Consider the following 18068-nt stretch of genomic DNA (forward strand, 5'->3'; position numbering starts at 1 on the left):
ATAACTGGGAAATCTGGGGTCTTGGTCTGGAGTAACCCCTCCCCCAACCCCGTGAGAACACAGATCAGCAGCCAGGAGACATGACTTGGGAACACTGTGGCAACTTTGATTTGGTAAAAAGAACAGCATTCTTTCTGAAATAATTAAATATGTATATATATATATATATATATATATATGTATATATATATATATATATATTTTATCTTTAAAGCACCATCTTCTTAAGATTGAGATGGAAAATAGATTTCCCATTAGTGCCATTGAGAAATTCTCCCTAGTCTGCCACCTTTACTGGGGATGCCATGGAGGCAGCCGTATTGGACAAGGAGGCTGTAATTGGCACTGACAGTGTGTGTTTGCAGATGAACGCCTCCTTCACATTGTCCTGCTGCATGAAATTAAAGTGGCAACACATGTGTTCCTGGTCTTCACCCGTGGAACAACAGCTACTCGGCAGCTCTATTAGTCTGATATCTTGCATGGTGAACACCACCACTCTGGTCCTGTCCGCAGCTTGTGGAGTTGGCAGACTTCCCTAGATGAATGCCACACTCACGGAATACACTTCTTGTCACTCAAAAGTGTGCAGAGCTTACAGCAATCCACAGCAATCCAGTGTGAGAGGACACACACTTCACTGCTGCCGCACACGCCACATGCACTCAGGCACGCAAGAACCTTCCTCAAGTTCCCCCTTGGTTTCCAGGGACCTCAGAAAGTACTCTTAAAACAGAATAAGAGAAGAGGAGGAGCAAGATGGCAGAGGAGAAGGAGAACTAAATTTTGTCGGGTCCCAGAAATTCAGCTAGATAGTTATCAAACCATCTGAACACCTACAAACTCAGCAGGAGATCGAAGAGAAGAGCAGCAATTCGAGGAACAGAAAATCGACCACTTTCTGGAAGGCAGGACATATGGAGAAGTGAATCTGAGGCGACATATGGGAAGATAGACTGCTAAAGACCCTTTTAGCATCTTGATCTCTCATTCTTCTATTCTTCCCTGGACAAAAGGACAAGGCAGAAAAACTCACCTCAAAAAACAAAAAACAAAAACAAAACAAAACAAAAACAAAAACAAGAGGCAGTACCAACTTCTAGGGACCTAATCAATATGGACATTAGTAAGATGTCAGAACTACAGTTGAGAATGACATTTGTAAAGGTGCTAGCTGGGCTTGAAAAAAGCATAGAAGATACTAGAGAATCCCTTTATGGAGAAATAAAATTCCTTTCTGGAGAAATAAAGGAACTAATATCTAACCAATTTGAAATTAAAAAAAAGAACTATTAATGAGGTGCAATAAAAAATGGAAGCTCTTTGGCGCCTGGGTGGCTCAGTTGGTTGAGCAACTGCCTTCGGCTCAGGTCATGATCCCAGACTTCCAGGATCAAGTCCCGCATCGGGCTCCAGCTCCTTGGGGAATCTGCTTCTCCCTCTGACCTTCTCCTCTCATGCTCTCTCTCGCTCATTCTCCCTCAAATAAATAAATAAAATCTTAAAAAAAAAAAGGAAGCTCTTACTGCTAGGGTAAATGAGGCAGAAGACAGAATTAGTGATATAGAAGACCAAATGATGGAGAATAAAGAAGGTGATCAAAAGAGAGACAAACAACTACTGGATCATGAAGAGAGAATTCGAGAGATAAGTGATACCATAAGATGAAATAATATTAGAATACCTGGGATCCCAGAAGAAGAAGGGGGAGGGCAGAAGGTATATTGGTGCAAATTATGGCAAGAATTTCCCTAATTTGAAGAAGGAAACAAGCATCAAAATCCAGGAGGCACAGAGAACATCCCTCAAAATCAATAAAAATAGGTCAACACCCCATAACATAATAGTAAAACTTATAAGTCTCAGAGACAAAGAGAAAATCCTGAAAGTAGCTTGGGACAAGAGGTCTGTAACATACAATGGTAGAAGTATTGGATTGGCAGCAGACTTATCCACAGAGACCTGGCAGGCTGGAAAGAACTGGCATGATATATTCAGAGCACTAAATGAGAAAATATGCAGCTAAGAATACTATATCCAGCTAGGCTGTCATTGAAAATAGAAAGGGAGATAAAAAGCTTCCATGGCAAACAAAATCTAAAAGAATCTGCAAACACCAAACTAGCCCTACAAGAAATATTGAAAGGGGTCCTCTAAGCAAAGAGAGAGCCTAAACGTAACAGACCAGAAAGGAACAGAGACAATACACAGTAACAGTCACTTTATGGGCAATATAATGGCACTAAACTCATATCTTTCAATAGTGACCCTGAATGTAAATGGGCTAAATGCCCCAATCAAAAGACACAGGGTATCAGAATGGATTAAAAAACAAGACCCATTGATATGCTGTCTGCAAGAAACTCATTTTAGACCCAAAGACATCCCCAGATTTAAAGTGTGGGGATTATTTGCCCATAGAGTTGAGGGTCCATATTTGGGCTCTCTACTCTGTTCCACTGGTCTATGTGTCTGTTTTTATGCCAGTACCATGCTTTGTAGTAAAGCTTGAAATCAGATAACTTGATGCCCCCATTTTATTTTTGTTTTTCAACATTTCCTTAGCGATTCGGGGTCTCTTCTGATTCCATACAAATTTTAGGATTATTTGCTCCAGCTCTTTGAAGAATACCGGTGGAGTTTTGATCGGAATAGCATTAAAAGTATAGAATGCTCTAGGCAGTATAGACATTTTAACAATGTTTATTCTTCCAATCCAAGAGCATGGAATGGTCTTCCATCTTTTTGTGTCTTCTTCAATTTCTTTCATGAGTGTTCTGTATTTCCTCGAGTACAGATCGTTTACCTCTTTGGTTAGGTTTATTCCCAAGTATCTTATGGGTCTTGGTGCTATAGTAAATGGAATCGATTCTCTAATTTCCCTTTCTATATTTTCATTATTAGTGTTTAAGAAAGCCACTGATTTCTGTACAATGACTTTGTATCCTGCCACGTTACTGAATTCCTGTATGAGTTCTAGTAGTTTGGGGGTGGAGTCTTTTGGGTTTTCCATATAAAGAATCATGTCATCTGCAAAGAGAGAGAGTTTGACTTCTTCATTGCCAATTTGGATACCTTTTATTTCTCTTTGTTGTCTGATTGCTGTTACTAGGACATCTAATACTATGTTGAACAAGAGTGGTGAAAGTGGGCATCCTTGTCATGTTCCTGATCTCAACAGGAAGGATGCAAGCTTTTTTACATTGAGGATGATATTTGCTGTGGATCTTTCATAGATAGATTTTATGAAGTTCAGGAATGTTCCCTCCATCCCTATACTTTGAAGCATTTTAATCAGGAATGGATGCTGGATTATGTTAAATGTTTTTTCTGCATCAGTTGAGAGGACCATGTGGTTCTTCTCTTTTCTCATATTAATTTGTTCTATCACATTAATTGATTTGTGAATGTTGAACCATCCTTGTAGCCCAGGAATGGATCCCAGGGTCATGGTGGATAATCTTTTTAATGTGCTATTGGATCCTGTTTGCTAGGATCTTGTTGAGAATCTTAGCATCCATATTCATCAGTGATATTGGTCTGAAATTCCCCTTTTTGCCTGGTTTGGGGACAAAACAGGAAAAAAATATACAGTGGGAAAAAGTCTCTTCAATAAATGGTACTGGGAAAACTGAACAGCTATATGTAGAAGAATGAAACTCGACCGTTCTCTTACACCATACACAAAGACAAACTCAAAATGGATAAAAGACCTCAGCATGAGACACAAATCCACCAGAAACCTAGAGGAGAATATAGGCAGTAATCTCTTCGATATCAGCCACAGCAACTTTTCAAGATATGTCTCCAAAGGCAAAGGAAACAAAAGTGAAAATAAACTTTTGGGACTTCATCAAAATCAAAAGCTTCTCTTTGACAAAGCAGGAAAGAATGTCCAATGGAAAAAAGACAGCCTCTTCAATAAATGGTGCTGGGAAAATTGGACAGCCACATGCAGAAAAATGAAATTGGGCCATTTCCTTACACCACACACGAAAATAGACTCAAAATGGATGAAGGACCTCGATGTGCGAAAAGAATCCATCAAAATTCTTGAGGAGAACACAGGCAGCAACCTCTTTGACCTCAGCCGCAGCAACATCTTCCTAGGAACATCGCCAAAGGCAAGGGAAGCAAGGGCAAAAATGAACTATTGGGATTTCATCAAGATCAAAAGCTTTTGCACAGCAAAGGAAACAGTTAATAAAATCAAAAGACAACTGACAGAATGGGAGAAGATATTTGCAAATGACATATCAGATAAAGGACTAGTGTCCAAAATCTATAAAGAACTTAGCAAACTCAACACCCAAAGAACAAATAATCCAATCAAGAAATGGGCCAGAGGACATGAACAGACATTTCTGCAAAGAAGACATCCAGATGACCAACAGACACATGAAAAAGTGCTCCATATCACTCGGCATCAGGGAAATACAAATCAAAACCACAATGAGGTATCACCTCACACCAGTCAGAATGGCTAAAATAAACAAGTCAGGAAATGACAGATGCTGGCAAGGATGCAGAGAAAGGGGAACCCTCCTACATTGTTGGTGGGAATGCAAGCTGGTGCAACCACTCTGGAAAACAGCATGGAGGTTCCTCAAAATGTTGAAAATAGAACTGCCCTATGACCCAGCAATTGCACTACTGGGTATTTACTCTAAAGATACAAACGTAGTGATCCAAAGGGGCACGTGCACCCGCATGTTTATAGCAGCAATGTCTACAATAGCCAAACTATGGAAAGAACCTAGATGTCCATCAACAGATGAATGGATCAAGAAGATGTGGTATATATACACAATGGAATACTATGCAGCCATCAAAAGAAATGAAATCTTGCCATTTGCGACAACATGGATGGAAGTAGAGTGTATCATGCTTAGAGAAATAAGTCAAGCAGAGAAAGACAACTATCATATGATCTCCCTGATATGAGGAAGTGGTGATGCAACATGGGGGCTTAAGTTGGTAGGAGAAGAATCAATGAAACAAGATGGGATTGGGAGGGAGACAAACCATAAGAGACTCTTAATCTCACAAAACAAACTGATGGTTGCTGGGGGGAGGGGGGTTTGGAGAAGGGGGTGGGGTTATGGACATTGGGGAGGGTATGTGCTTTGGTGAGTGCTGTGAAGTGTGTAAACCTGGCAATTCACAGACCTGTACCCCTGGGATTAAAATATATGTTTATAAAAAAATAAAAAATTAAAAAAAAATACAAGTTACCATTCTCTGAACACTAAGGTCAAGTCTTCTACTTTAAATAATCTCTACTGGGTAAATGAACCACTGAAAAATCTAATATCTTTATTCTTTAGAAAGTTAAAAAACTTACTGCAATTTTTTTCTTTTTCTTTTTTTAAATCTTTTTTTAAATTCACATATAATGCATTGTTTGTTTCAGGGGTACAGGTCTGTGATTACTGCAATATTTTTGACTAGTAGGAAAAAATAACTACATGTAAGTGTTCTGCTGAGACAAACAGAACTCTAAACAACCCAAAAGAAACAAACAATCAAAGACCCAAAACTCGGGGCGCCTGGGTGGCTCAGTGGGTTAAGCCGCTGCCTTCAGCTCGGGTCATGATCTCAGGGTCCTGGGATCGAGTCCCGCATCGGGCTCTCTGCTCAGCAGGGAGCCTGCTTCCTCCTCTCTCTCTCTGCCTGCCTCTCTGCCTACTTGTGATCTCTCTCTGTCAAATAAATAAATAAAATTAAAAAAAAAAACTCACAGATACACAATGCATGTCTTTCCTAAACACCAACTTGGTCAACGCAAAAACCTCTCAACAATATTGCTTAAAAATTGTAAATGTTTACAAAATATTCATTGTTTACTACCATGTGTTGAAGATCATTATATAAGATTGTATAATACTGTGTAAGATCATGATTGTATGTGACCATTATGAAAGGAGAGGTGTGCCTCAAAATTAATTATCTCAGCTTGTTGGGTGGTTTTATTTCTTATCTATGTATGGCATCCAGAGAAGTGTGAGGCCCACTGACTTGAATGGTCAAAACAATAAATATGCTCTATGTCCTTGAAAAAAAAAATCAAAAGCTTCTGCACAGCAAAGGAAACAGTTAAGAAAACAAAGAGGCAACCCACAGAATGGGAGAAGATATTTGCAAATGATAGTACAGACAAAAGGTTGATATCCAGGATCTATAAAGAACTCCTCAAACTGAACACACACAAAACAGACAATTATATAAAAAAAATGGGCAAAAGATTTGAACAGACACTTCTCCAATGAAGACATACAAATGGCTATCAGACACATGAAAAAATGTTCATCATCACTAGCCATTAGGGAGATTCAAATTAAAACCACATTGAGATACCATCTTACACCACTTAGAATGGCCAAAATTAGCAATACAGGAAACATCATGTGTTGGAGGGGATGTGGAGAAATGGGAACCCTCTTCCACTGTTGGTGGGAATGCAAGTTGGTGCAGCCACTTTGGAAAACAGTGTGGAGATTCCTCAAGAAATTAAAAATAGAGCTTCCCTATGACCCTGCAATTACACTACTGGTATTTACCCCAAAGATACAGATGTAGTGAAAAGAAGGGCCATCTGTATGCCAATGTTTATAGCAGCAATGGCCAAGATTGCCAAACTGTGGAAAGAACAAAAATGCCCTTCAACAGACAAATGGATAAGGAAGATGTGGTCCATATACACTATGGAGTATTATGCCTCTATCAGAAAGGACGAATACCCAACTTTTGCAGCAACATGGACGGGACTGGAAGAGATTATGCTGAGTGAAATAAGTCAAGCAGAGAGTGAATTATCATATGGTTTCACGTATTTGTGGAGCATAACAAATAGCATGGAGGACAAGGGGAGATGGAGAGGAGAAGGGAGTTGGGGGAAATTGGAAGGGGAAGTGAACCATGAGAGACTATGGACTCTGAAAAACAATCTAAGGGGTATGATGTGGCGGGCGGTGGGAGGTTGGGGGAACCAGGTGGTGAGTATTAGAGAGGACACGGATTGCATGGAGCACTGGGTATGATGCAAAAATAATGAATACTGTTATGCTGAAAATAAAAATTAAAAAAAAATTACCATACAATCCAGCAAATTCACTTCTGAGTATTTATCTGAAGGAAATAAAAATAGTTATTTGAAAAAAATAAAAAAAATAAAGTGTGTGGCTTGAAAACCATTTATGTGCTAATGGACATAAAAATGAAAGCTGGGGTGGCAATCTGTATGTCAGACAAATTAGATTTTAAGCCAATTATTCTAATAAGAGAAGAGGAAGAACAGTATATCACCCTTAAAGGATCTGTCCAACAAGAAGATCTAAAATTTTAAATATCTATGCCTCTAACATGGGGACAGCCAAACTATACAAACCAAATAATAACAAAATCAAAGAAACACATCAACATTAAGACAATAATAGTAGGGGACATTAACACCCCCTTCATTGAAATGGACTGGTCATCCAAGGAAAAGATCAACAAAGAAATAGAGGCCTTAAATGACACACTGGACCAGATGGACATCACAGATATATTCAGGACATTCCATCCCAATGCAACAGAATACACATTCTTCTCTAGTGCACATGGAACATTCTCCAGAATAGATCACATCAGATCTCAGCCAGTACCAAAACACTGGGATCATTACCTGCAAAATTTCAGACCACAGTGCTTTGAAACTAGAACTCAACCACAAGAGAAAAGTTGGAAAGAACCCAAGTACATTGAGGTTAAAGAGCATCCTACTAAAGAATGAATGGGTCAATGTGGAAATTAAAGAAGCATTTTTAAAAAAATCATGGAAACAAATGAAAATGAAAACACAACTGTTCAAAACCTTTGGGTTGCAGAAAAGGCAGTCCTAAGAAGAGAGTATATAGCAATACAATCCTTTCTCAAGAGATAAGAAAGTTCTCAAATACACACTCGTACTGAACACCTAAAGAAGCTGGAGAAAGAATAACAAATAAAGCCTAAACCCAGTGGGAGAAGAGAAATAATAAAGATCAGAGCAGAAATCAGTGAAATAGAAACCAAAAGAACAGAACAAATCAATGAAACTAGAAGCTGGTTCTTTGAAAGAATTAATAAGATTGATAAACCTATGGCCAGACTTATCAAAAAGAGAAAGAAATGACCCAAATAAACAAAATCATGAATAAAATAGGAGAGATCACAACGAACACCAAAGAATTACAAACAATTAGAAGAACATACTAAGAGCAACTATATACCAGCAAATCTGACAATCTGGAAGAAATGGATGTGCATATTCCTAGAGATATACAAACTACCAAAACTGAATCAGAAAGAAATAAAAACCTGAACAGACCCATAACCAGTAAGCAGATTGAAGCAGTCATCAAAAATTTCCCAACAAACAAGAGCCCAGGGCCAGAAAGCTTCCCAGGGGAATTCTACCACACATTTAAAGAAGAATTAATACCTATTCTTCTGAAACTGTTCCCAAAAAATAGAAGAGGAAGGAAAACATCCAAATTCATTTTATGAGGCCAGCATTACCTTGATCCCAAAACCAGACAAAGACCCCATCATAAAGGAGAATTATAGTCCAATATCCCTGATGAACATGGATGCAAAAATTCTCACCAACATACTAGCCAATAGGATCCAACAGTACAATAAAAGGATGATTTATACAAAATCAAATTTATTCCTGGGCTGCAATGGTGGTTTGACAACCACCAATAAATCCATGGAATCACTACCTTAACAGAAGAAATAACAAGAACCATAGGATCTTCTCAATAGATACAGAAAAATCATTTGACAAAGTACAGCCTCCTTTCTTGATCAAAACTCTTCAAAGTATAGGGATAGAGAATACATGCCTCAATACCATCAAGGCCATCTATGAAAAACCCATAGTGAATATCATCCTCACTGTAGAAAAAGTGAGAGTTTTCCCCCTAAGGTCAGGAACATGGGATGTCCACTATTATTACTGCTATTCAACATAGTACTAGAATGCCTACCCTCAGCAATCAGACAACAAAAAGAAATAAAAGACATCCGAATCAGTGAAGAAGAACTCAAACTCTCACTTTTTGCAGAAGATATAATACTTCATGTGGAAAACCCAAAAGACTCTACTCCAAAACTGCTAGAACTCATACAGAAATTCAGTAAAGTGTCAATGCACAGAAATCAGTTGCATTTCTATACATCAACAACAAAACAGAAGAAAGAGAACTTAAGGAGTCAATCCCATTTATAACTGCAACAAAAACCATAAGATACCTAGGAATAAACCTAAACAAAGAGGCCAAGAATCTGTACTCAGAAAACTACAGAATACTCATGAAAGAAATTGAGGAAGACACAAAGAAATGGAAAAACGTTCCATGCTCATGGATTGAAAGAACAAATATTGTGAAAATATTTATGCACCTAGAACAATCTACACATTTTAATGTAGTCCCTATCAAAATCCTATCAACCTTTTCAAAGAGGTGGAACAAATAATCCTAAAATGTACATGGAACCATAAAAGACCTCGAATAGCCAGAGGAATGTTGAAAAAGAAAGCCAAAGTTGGCAGCATTACAATTCCAGACTTCAAGCTCTATTACAAAGCTGTCAACACCAATACAGTATGGTACTAGCACAAAAACAGACACATAGATCAGTGTAACAGAATAGAGAGTCCAGAAATGGACCCTCAACTCTATGGTCAACTAATCTTCAACAAAGCAGGAAAGAATGTCCAATGGAAAAAGAGACAGTCTCTTCAACAAATGGTCTTGGGTAAAATGGACAGTCACATGCAGAAGAATGAAACTGGGCCATTTCCTTACACTACACAGAAAAATAGACTCAAAATAGATAAAAGACCTCAATGTGAGATAGGAATCCATCAAAGTCCTTGAGGAGAACACAGGCAGCAACCTCTCGATCTCAGCCACAGCAACTTCTTCCTAGAAACATCACCAAAGGCAAGGGAATCAAGGGCAAAAATGAACTATTGGGACTTCATCAAGATCAAAAGCTTTTGCACAGCAATGGAGACAGTCAACAAAACCAAAAGACAACTAACAGAATGGGAGAAGATATTTGCAAATGACATATCAGATAAAGGGCTAGTATCCAAAATCTAGAAAGAACTTATCCAACTCAACACCCAAAGAACAAATAATCCAATAAAGAAATGGGCAGAGGATATTAACAGACATTTCTGCAAAGAAGACATCCAGATGACCAACAGATACATGAAAAAGTGGTCCACACCACTCAGCATCATGGAAATACAAATCAAAACCACAAAGAGATACCACCTCACACCAGTCAGAAAGGCTAAAATCAACCAGTCAGGAAATGACAGATGCTGGTGAGGATGCAGAGAAATGGGAACCCTCCTATGCTGTTGGTGGGAATGCAAGCTGGTGCAACCACTTTGGAAAACAGCATGGAGATTCCTCAAAGAGTTGAAAATAGAGCTATCCTACAACCCAGAAGTTGCACAACTGGGTATTTACCCTAAAGATACAAATGTAATAATTTGAAGGGGCATGTGCTCCTGTACATTTATAGCAGCAGTGTCCACAATAGCCAAACTATGGAAAGAACCTAGATGTCCATCCACAGATGAATGGATAAAGAAGATGTGGTATATATACACAATGGAATACTATGCAGCCATCCAAAAAAACAAAAACAAAACCAAAATCTTGGCATTTGCAACAAAATGGTTGGAACTAGAGGGTATTATGCTGAGTGAAATACGTCAATCAGAGAAAGACAACTATATGATCTCACTGATATGAGGAAGTTGAGAAATAAGACAGAGAATCATAGGGAAGGGAGAGAAGAATGAAACAAGATGAAACCAGAGCGGTAGACAAACCATAAGAGACTCTTAACCTCAGGAAACAAACTGAGGGTTACTGGAGGGGAGGGGAGGGCTGGGGTTACTGACTGATGGACATTGGGAAGGGTATGTGTTATGGTGAGAAAAATAATAATAAATTTAAAAATAAAAAGAGGGAAAAAAACCCGAATGAGATGTCACATAAGCAGTTCCTCTGCATCTGACGTGCTTGTGTGTGCTCTCAAAGGAAAAATAAAGCAAATACATTATTTAGATGGAAAAACTACAGATTCCTGTAAAGAGGACTTAAAGCATGCAGCTTAAACAAAATGTTAGAATAAATCATAAAGTGTTTGGTGTTTCTCTGGAGGGAAATAAAGATTATTTTTGGAGTGTTGGAGGGGCCTCCTTTTTGCATGTTGATTAGATCATAGCATGAATAGAAAAGTGGTTTCTGGTTAAATCACTCAGAGATCAGGAACCGAGATGGTGAGCTCTTTGGATGATGTTTAAGAATGTGTGTAATGAAGACATCGTGCATAAAGTATTCTGCCTCCTGAGATAAAGGTTTCTGTTCCTCCTGATGGAGAGCTGTGTTGATCAAAGTGTGTTCTGTGGAAAGCCTAAATGAAAAGTGATAGAGATTCTAAACCGCAGACTTGCCTGAGCCCAAGGGCCTGGAAGGGCCAGGTGGCTCTGGCGTGCCCACAGTGACAGTCACCGTGGGAGATGCAGGCCTCCTCCATCAGTCTATCTTCCTGACTCCTTCCCTGTCCACCTCTTTGGTGCACTTCTCAATTTTCTGCAGAACTTAAAGGATCCGATGTCAGGCTTTCACTCAGAGGTGCTGTCCCTGTGAGCTCTGGATGAGGCCTTGGATCCTGGGCTTTTATTTTTTGGAAGAAAGAAAAGCTCCGGTTCTGTGGTGTCCTTGTCCTGCTGTGCCAGCCTCAGAGCACAGGGCTCCCCACCTCCAGCTTTCCTCTGCCAAGCCGCGTTGCTGAGCCCCTAGAGCATTTGTTTCTTCAAGTGTGGAACGGGTGCAAACCTGCCTGCACTGGCTCCCTGTGGTGAGGTCACCTGTGTGAAACCACTCTATCCAGGGCCCAGTGTTATTAATCTAGAGCGTTCGGCTCTGGTCAGGGGACCCCAGCTGGGGCCAGGAGCTGTCCTTGGTCCTGGAAGCAGGACAGAAGAGATGCTCCTGCAGAGGGGAGTGTGGCTGGTGGGCGGCTGGGGTTTGCGCTGTCACCTGGGGTTAGCCTTCCAGGCCCACTTCATCACATCCCATCTTTACTCGCCTGCGTCCCCTGCTTGGAACACCATCATCTGTTCACGTGCAGGCAGCAGTCTTCTCTCAGTGGTAGTAAAGGCCCTTCTTAGACACCAAGTTCTTGTGTCACTATTGTCCTTGTTATTGATGTTCTAAACCTATGCCTTTGAATTCTTCGAGTATTTGTAGATCATGATGCATCCTCCTTTAGAAACTGGGCTTATCTTTCTATCAATTGTAAGGACCGGCAGAATTCCGGATAGCGAGGGACGAGGAGATGACCATCGAACTTATTCCTACATGGAAGGCTCTGAGGGCAGACAAATTCTTCTCTGTGCATGGGGCATGCAGGCACACACCTCACGATGACTGGGCAAGTGGCAAACACAGGAAGAACAGTAGACCAGTGCCCATGTGTATTTAAGAAGCACCTGTCCTGGAGTTTGGATATCATAAATGTTTGGAGAGGAGATTGTTTTTTCCTTTTCTTTTTCAAATGGACTAAACCACAGTCCCCATGGATGAGGGACTCATGGTTATTCATGGGAGCAAGGTGAGCAAACATGTTGGCATGGGTCATAGCAGTTGGAAGAGAAAGCTGAAGTCAGGGTGTGCAGCCAAGGGGTGGTAGCTGGCATCAAACACATTCCTTAAAATCTGTGTGTTGATCGATTCCCTCCTGATTTCCCATTAAATCATATCTTGCTTTTAGAAGTGAAGTGTGACCTAAGCAGTACTACCTGGTACCTCATACACTGGAGATAGGTTATCTGCTCACCACCACCCACTGCAAGCAGAGACTTAGCGATGACAGACCTGGAATGGGGTATGCACTGTGCCTGCAGCGGGGGCCGTGGCTATAATGTGCCACATGTCCCGTGGCCTGAAACCACCCTCCTCTCCCTCTGGACACCAAAGTAGAGTCTAGGAGCCCGGAAATTAGATTTCACAAGGTTTTGCCTGTTGCTTCTGTGCTGTAAGCAGCGGCCCCTAGGTCAGAAGCTCTGTTTTTCTTCCTAAATATACATTTTTAAACTTTTTGAAGATGGATGTTTACAATTTGTTCTTTCAGTGTCTGGGTTATTTGTACACTAGTTCCATTTCACGGTGGGATTGTGGAGATTTTATGCATGGGAGCACAGGAAGGACTTAGGATTTCCAATTTTAATCTAAAGCCAGATAAGATGCAGTTTGGCAGCTATCGGACTGCCCAGACTTGGCTTGCTGAGAAATCTTTTTTAATAGCCTAGTTCTTCACCCTGTAAATATATTCAGAATTAGATTCCAACCTCCGCTCACATCTCTGCATCTTTTCTGATTTTGAGTTTTGGATGTTTGACCCTGCTGTCTTTCTCATTGATTGTCAACACATCGATGAGTTATTTCAGCCCTGGGGTCCAAGCAGGGAGGGAAGGAGGCTGCCCAGATGGTCCCTCATGTTGTTTTCAGTAATGGGGGCTGGCTTGGTCTAGAGCACAGGCATGGACATGATCAAGATGTTGCCAGGCAGGAGGGTCAGAATGCCCCACTGCAGTCAGTGATGTATTCTAGAGTCCCAGACGGGACTGGAGAAGGTGACCATTTAGATCACAGCCCAGGGCAGGTCAGAGATGAACACTTATGGGTCAACACTGACCAAGGGGCAGGGAGAGAGAGGGCAGAGGAGGGGGAGAAAGAGAGAAGGGAATGGTAAAGACTCTGGACTAGAACCTGTGAGCCACCGCACAAAATCACCAGGTGATGGAGGCTGGTAGGGTAGGGTCTCCAGGTGGGTCCCTGTGATCAGGATTACAAAGCATCGCAGGGAATGTGTTTCTCTTCTGAGCAGGGTGGGTGCCTGGGGGTCTGGGACTCCTACTAACAGCCCAGGTCTCCCCTCCTGGAGAGGGTGGGTCTGGATTGGGGCTGGTCCTCTAGTTGTATTCCCCTGGAGATGTGGAGACAGAAGACAATGCCCAGCTCTTAACTCAGCAGGGAGACACGTAGCCATCCTATACCTGAATGTCTGACCTACTGGAGTTTGGGCCACCAGTCAGCCCTGGAGTGCTTTGCTCCACTGGCTTACCACAGTCCTGGAGTCCTCAGGGTCAGGATGACATAGAAAATACACAGTGCTCAGTTAAACGTGAATTTCAGATGGACAAGAAATATTGTTTTAGTCTAAGAATTTCCCACACAATATTCAAGATGTATCTGTACTGAAAAGTATATTCAATTGGGTAATCCGGATTTTTATGTGCTAAATCTGGCAACCTGTGCCGGGGACTTCTCAGGTGCCCTCCTTCGCCTGTGGACCCATGGATTTGCTGGATGGTGGCCACGGGTCCCAGATTTTCCAACCACTCCCGTGGGAAACCATGCCCAGCTGTTGGATGACCTGTCCTGGTTTCGGTCTGGCAAATACGAGGCTGAATGGCAAGCAGTCACTTAGATTCAGACTTTCAAAGGGACTCTCATGCACCTGGTCTGTGCTCTCCCATCACTGCTGCTCTGAGATGCATTCAAGGGGACTCCCAGCACATGTAAGGGGCTTGGAAGGCATTTCCAGCAGCCTTTCTCGTGGTGGTGAAAGGCGGGCCTTAAAACAAGGTGGCAGTGAGCCCATGTGAAACAAGTGAGGCTCTTCTGAAAGAGAAGGAAACACCCATTAGCACTTTCTTTTTGCATGAGCAACATGAACACAACTAAGAGCGTGCGAGGGTTCACTGCACAGTGTGGCTTCGGGGCTGGAGAAGCCGTAGAATTGTAATAACACCGCAAGTCACCACCTCAGTGTTTTGTCCAGAGATGTTACTGCTCCTGCTACTTCGTGGAGTTCTTGATGTTCTAGGCCATGTTTTATGACTCAGGTACCTCCTGACATCTGCAGAAGAAGCTCTGTGGAAGTGGTCCATGTCATTATTTTTTTTCCGCTTTTGGGAAAAACAAGAATAGTATATGCTTTCTAAGGGCTTTATTTTCTTTCCTTTTTTTTTTTTTTAAGATTTTATTTGTTTATTCATGAGAGAGAGAAGCAGAGGGAGAAGCAGGTGCCCCACTGAGCAGGGAGCCCGATGCAGACTTGATCTGAAGACCCTGCGATCCTGACCTGAGCCGGAGGCAGACACTTCACCGACTGAGCCAGCCAGGCACCCTCTAAAGGGCTTTCAATGTCTTCTTATCTTTTCAGGATTAAGTTCCATTTCTTATCACAGCCTGAGAAGCCCCTTTCCTTTCTACCTCTTGGGTCCTTCTCTGATGCTTCCCCAAGCAGAGGGTCCCCAAATGCCGTGTCATCTAATGCCTGACTGACTTGCATGCAAGTCACATCTGTCTGGGGAGCCCCCGCCTCCCAGGCACCGACAAGATACTCTGTTTGTTCTCCCAACCTTCCCTCAATAAATACTCACCCATCATTATTGCTATTATTTTTCACGTTTTTAGATTGTTCCTATTTGCCTTCCCCTCTGCATCATTTTAATTATCCAAAATAAAATGAAGACATAGAATCCACAAAAAAGAGACTCATCCCTTACTGAACCATGATAAAGGAGCACATTACACGAGCATTTTCTTGAGGGCAAACATCATCAGAAAATTAACAACTATGTCACTTGTTAAAGCCCCAGAAACCCTACATTCCTGCATCCCTCACAATGCTGTCGTGTTCCATATGCTTTCTGTTTAGTCAGATTGATTGAAGTCTCACCCATTTAGAGGTAAAGGGGACATTTTCTCCATTCTTGTGGAGTGTTTGCTAGGGAGATGGGCTCTCCCCTTAGAATGGCCCAGGCTTGTGCAAAATCGTGGGTCTGCAGATGACCCACAGACTTGCTATCTTTGCTCAGGTCAGAAATGAGCAAGAGAAGAAAGCAACCTAAGGACCAGAGTCATTGTGTTCCTTCACCGAAGTTGCAAAGGCGTCAAAACTGAATGTGAAATACACATTTGAAAAAGACTGAAATTCAGGCCAAATCCACATTTTACTCGAGCAGATAACCTTCCATGGACAGGTTAAGTTTCATTTTGCTTTTGCATTTTCAACAAGGTCACAAACTCTTTCTAGTTTCTACATATCCTTGTTAATTAACCTTTTAAGGCTACCCTGTAACGTGATTTTGTTGTTCAACCACCATATACTTGATCATTCTGGTATACGTGAATCGCTAAAATTTCAGCGTGGTAGGGAATACATAAAAATTAACATTCTACAGGAGCCCTTTCTAAAAGTCATTTTTCTGTGTGAAAGATTCGAATCATTTTATAGTTCTTCTCACACATATTGCCAATGGATATCCTCCCCAAATATGTTCTAATTTAAAATGTCACCAGTAAGGCATGATTATTTCAGTTTTAGTTCTACATGGATGTCTTTGATTTGGGGGGAGGGTGGACTCATTGGTAGTTATACAGTGTTTTTCCATGGGTCAATCTGTTTAGTGACGATAAACATTACTTTGTTTGTTTAATGTTTTAACATTTATCTTTTTCTATGGTATTTATTCTTATCTTTCCTCTGTATTTTTTTTTTTATTGGTGAGCTTCTGCTTTCATTAAAAACCTTCTTTTTCTTTATACAGTGTTTTTCCATGGTTTGATCTCTTTAGTGATGATAAACATTACTTTGTTTAATATTTTAACATTTATGTTTGTCTACATTATTTATTCTTTTTTTTTGAAGATTTTTTTTATTTTAAAGATTTTATTTATTTGACAGACAGAGATCACAAGTAGGTAGAGAGGCAGGCAGAGAGAGAGAGAGGGGGAAGCAGGCTCCGTGCTGAGCAGAGAGCCCGATGTGGGACTCGATCCCAGGACCCTGAGATCATGACCCGAGCGGAAGGCAGCGGCTTAACCCACTGAGCCACCCAGGCGCCCCTACATTATTTATTCTTATCTTTCCTCCATTTTTTTTAATTGGTGAGCTTCTGCTTTCATTACAAACTTTCTTTTTCTTTCATTAGAAACTTGAAAGAGCACTTAACAAAGCCCGTGCCATTTTATTTCAGAGCTGACCCCCAACAGAAGGGGTTACCTGGAGGAAGAACATTCCAGATTATGGGAACAGAAAGTGCAAATGTTCTGAGGCAGCTGCATTCTGATGGAGTCAGAGGAGCAGCAAGGACGTGGGATGGTTTGCACTGAATGATCGGGGGAGCCAGTCCGGAGGTGAAAGTGAAGAGAGCCGGGGCAAGGTCACGCTCACCGCCTCACCAGCTTGGTTAAAGAGTCGGGTTTTATTCTAAACATCTTAGCAAGGCACTGCACTAGGGTCTAAAATCCTTCCACACGCTACTTTATCTTTCTCCTCTTCCTCCTTCTCTTTCTTTTTAAATGACAATGATAGGGGCTTCTAAGCAGACCTCAAATTCCTAACTTGCTGACCCCATCAGTTAGCAGATCAACAATGACCTGGGTAAGACTTAGCAATAGTATTTGAGGAAAAAAGAAAATATGGTACAGTCATCCAAGAGCATATCAGTGTTGGCCAAAAGGGTTCAGGGTCCATGGGGCACCTTCCCTGCCATGCCACAGAATGGGTGTTGGTGCCACAAAGAGGGAGAAGTCAGTCTTTCTGCAACCCCCTGGCAAGGCTTCCAGGAGCTGCACAAAAGACATTGCCTTATGCCCTGGTTCATAGTTTGTATTGATTTTTATTTGCTCTTCGTATCAAGTCATGAGCCTAATTCTGCAGTGTTCATGCCGACTCTTCACAAACATGCTTACTGCTGTATTTGTCAGAGAAAATTCCAGTTGTTTTATATTCTTCTCAGACAACACGCTTCCCACTGCAGGTCTGGCGCTCACTCTGGGAACAGGCTTTTAAACAATCGTAATTATCTGCTTTATAAGACACTCCGGAACTCTAAGACAAAACAGTATTTTAGTAGCATCTGCTGTCACCAACAGAGTTAAGACTTTTGTCCCCAGGAGTTTATGATTGTTTAAAGGACCACCATTGTGTTAAAA

The sequence above is a fragment of the Mustela erminea genome, chromosome 12, assembly GCF_009829155.1.
Source record: "Mustela erminea isolate mMusErm1 chromosome 12, mMusErm1.Pri, whole genome shotgun sequence".
Taxonomy (NCBI): Eukaryota; Metazoa; Chordata; class Mammalia; order Carnivora; family Mustelidae; genus Mustela; species Mustela erminea.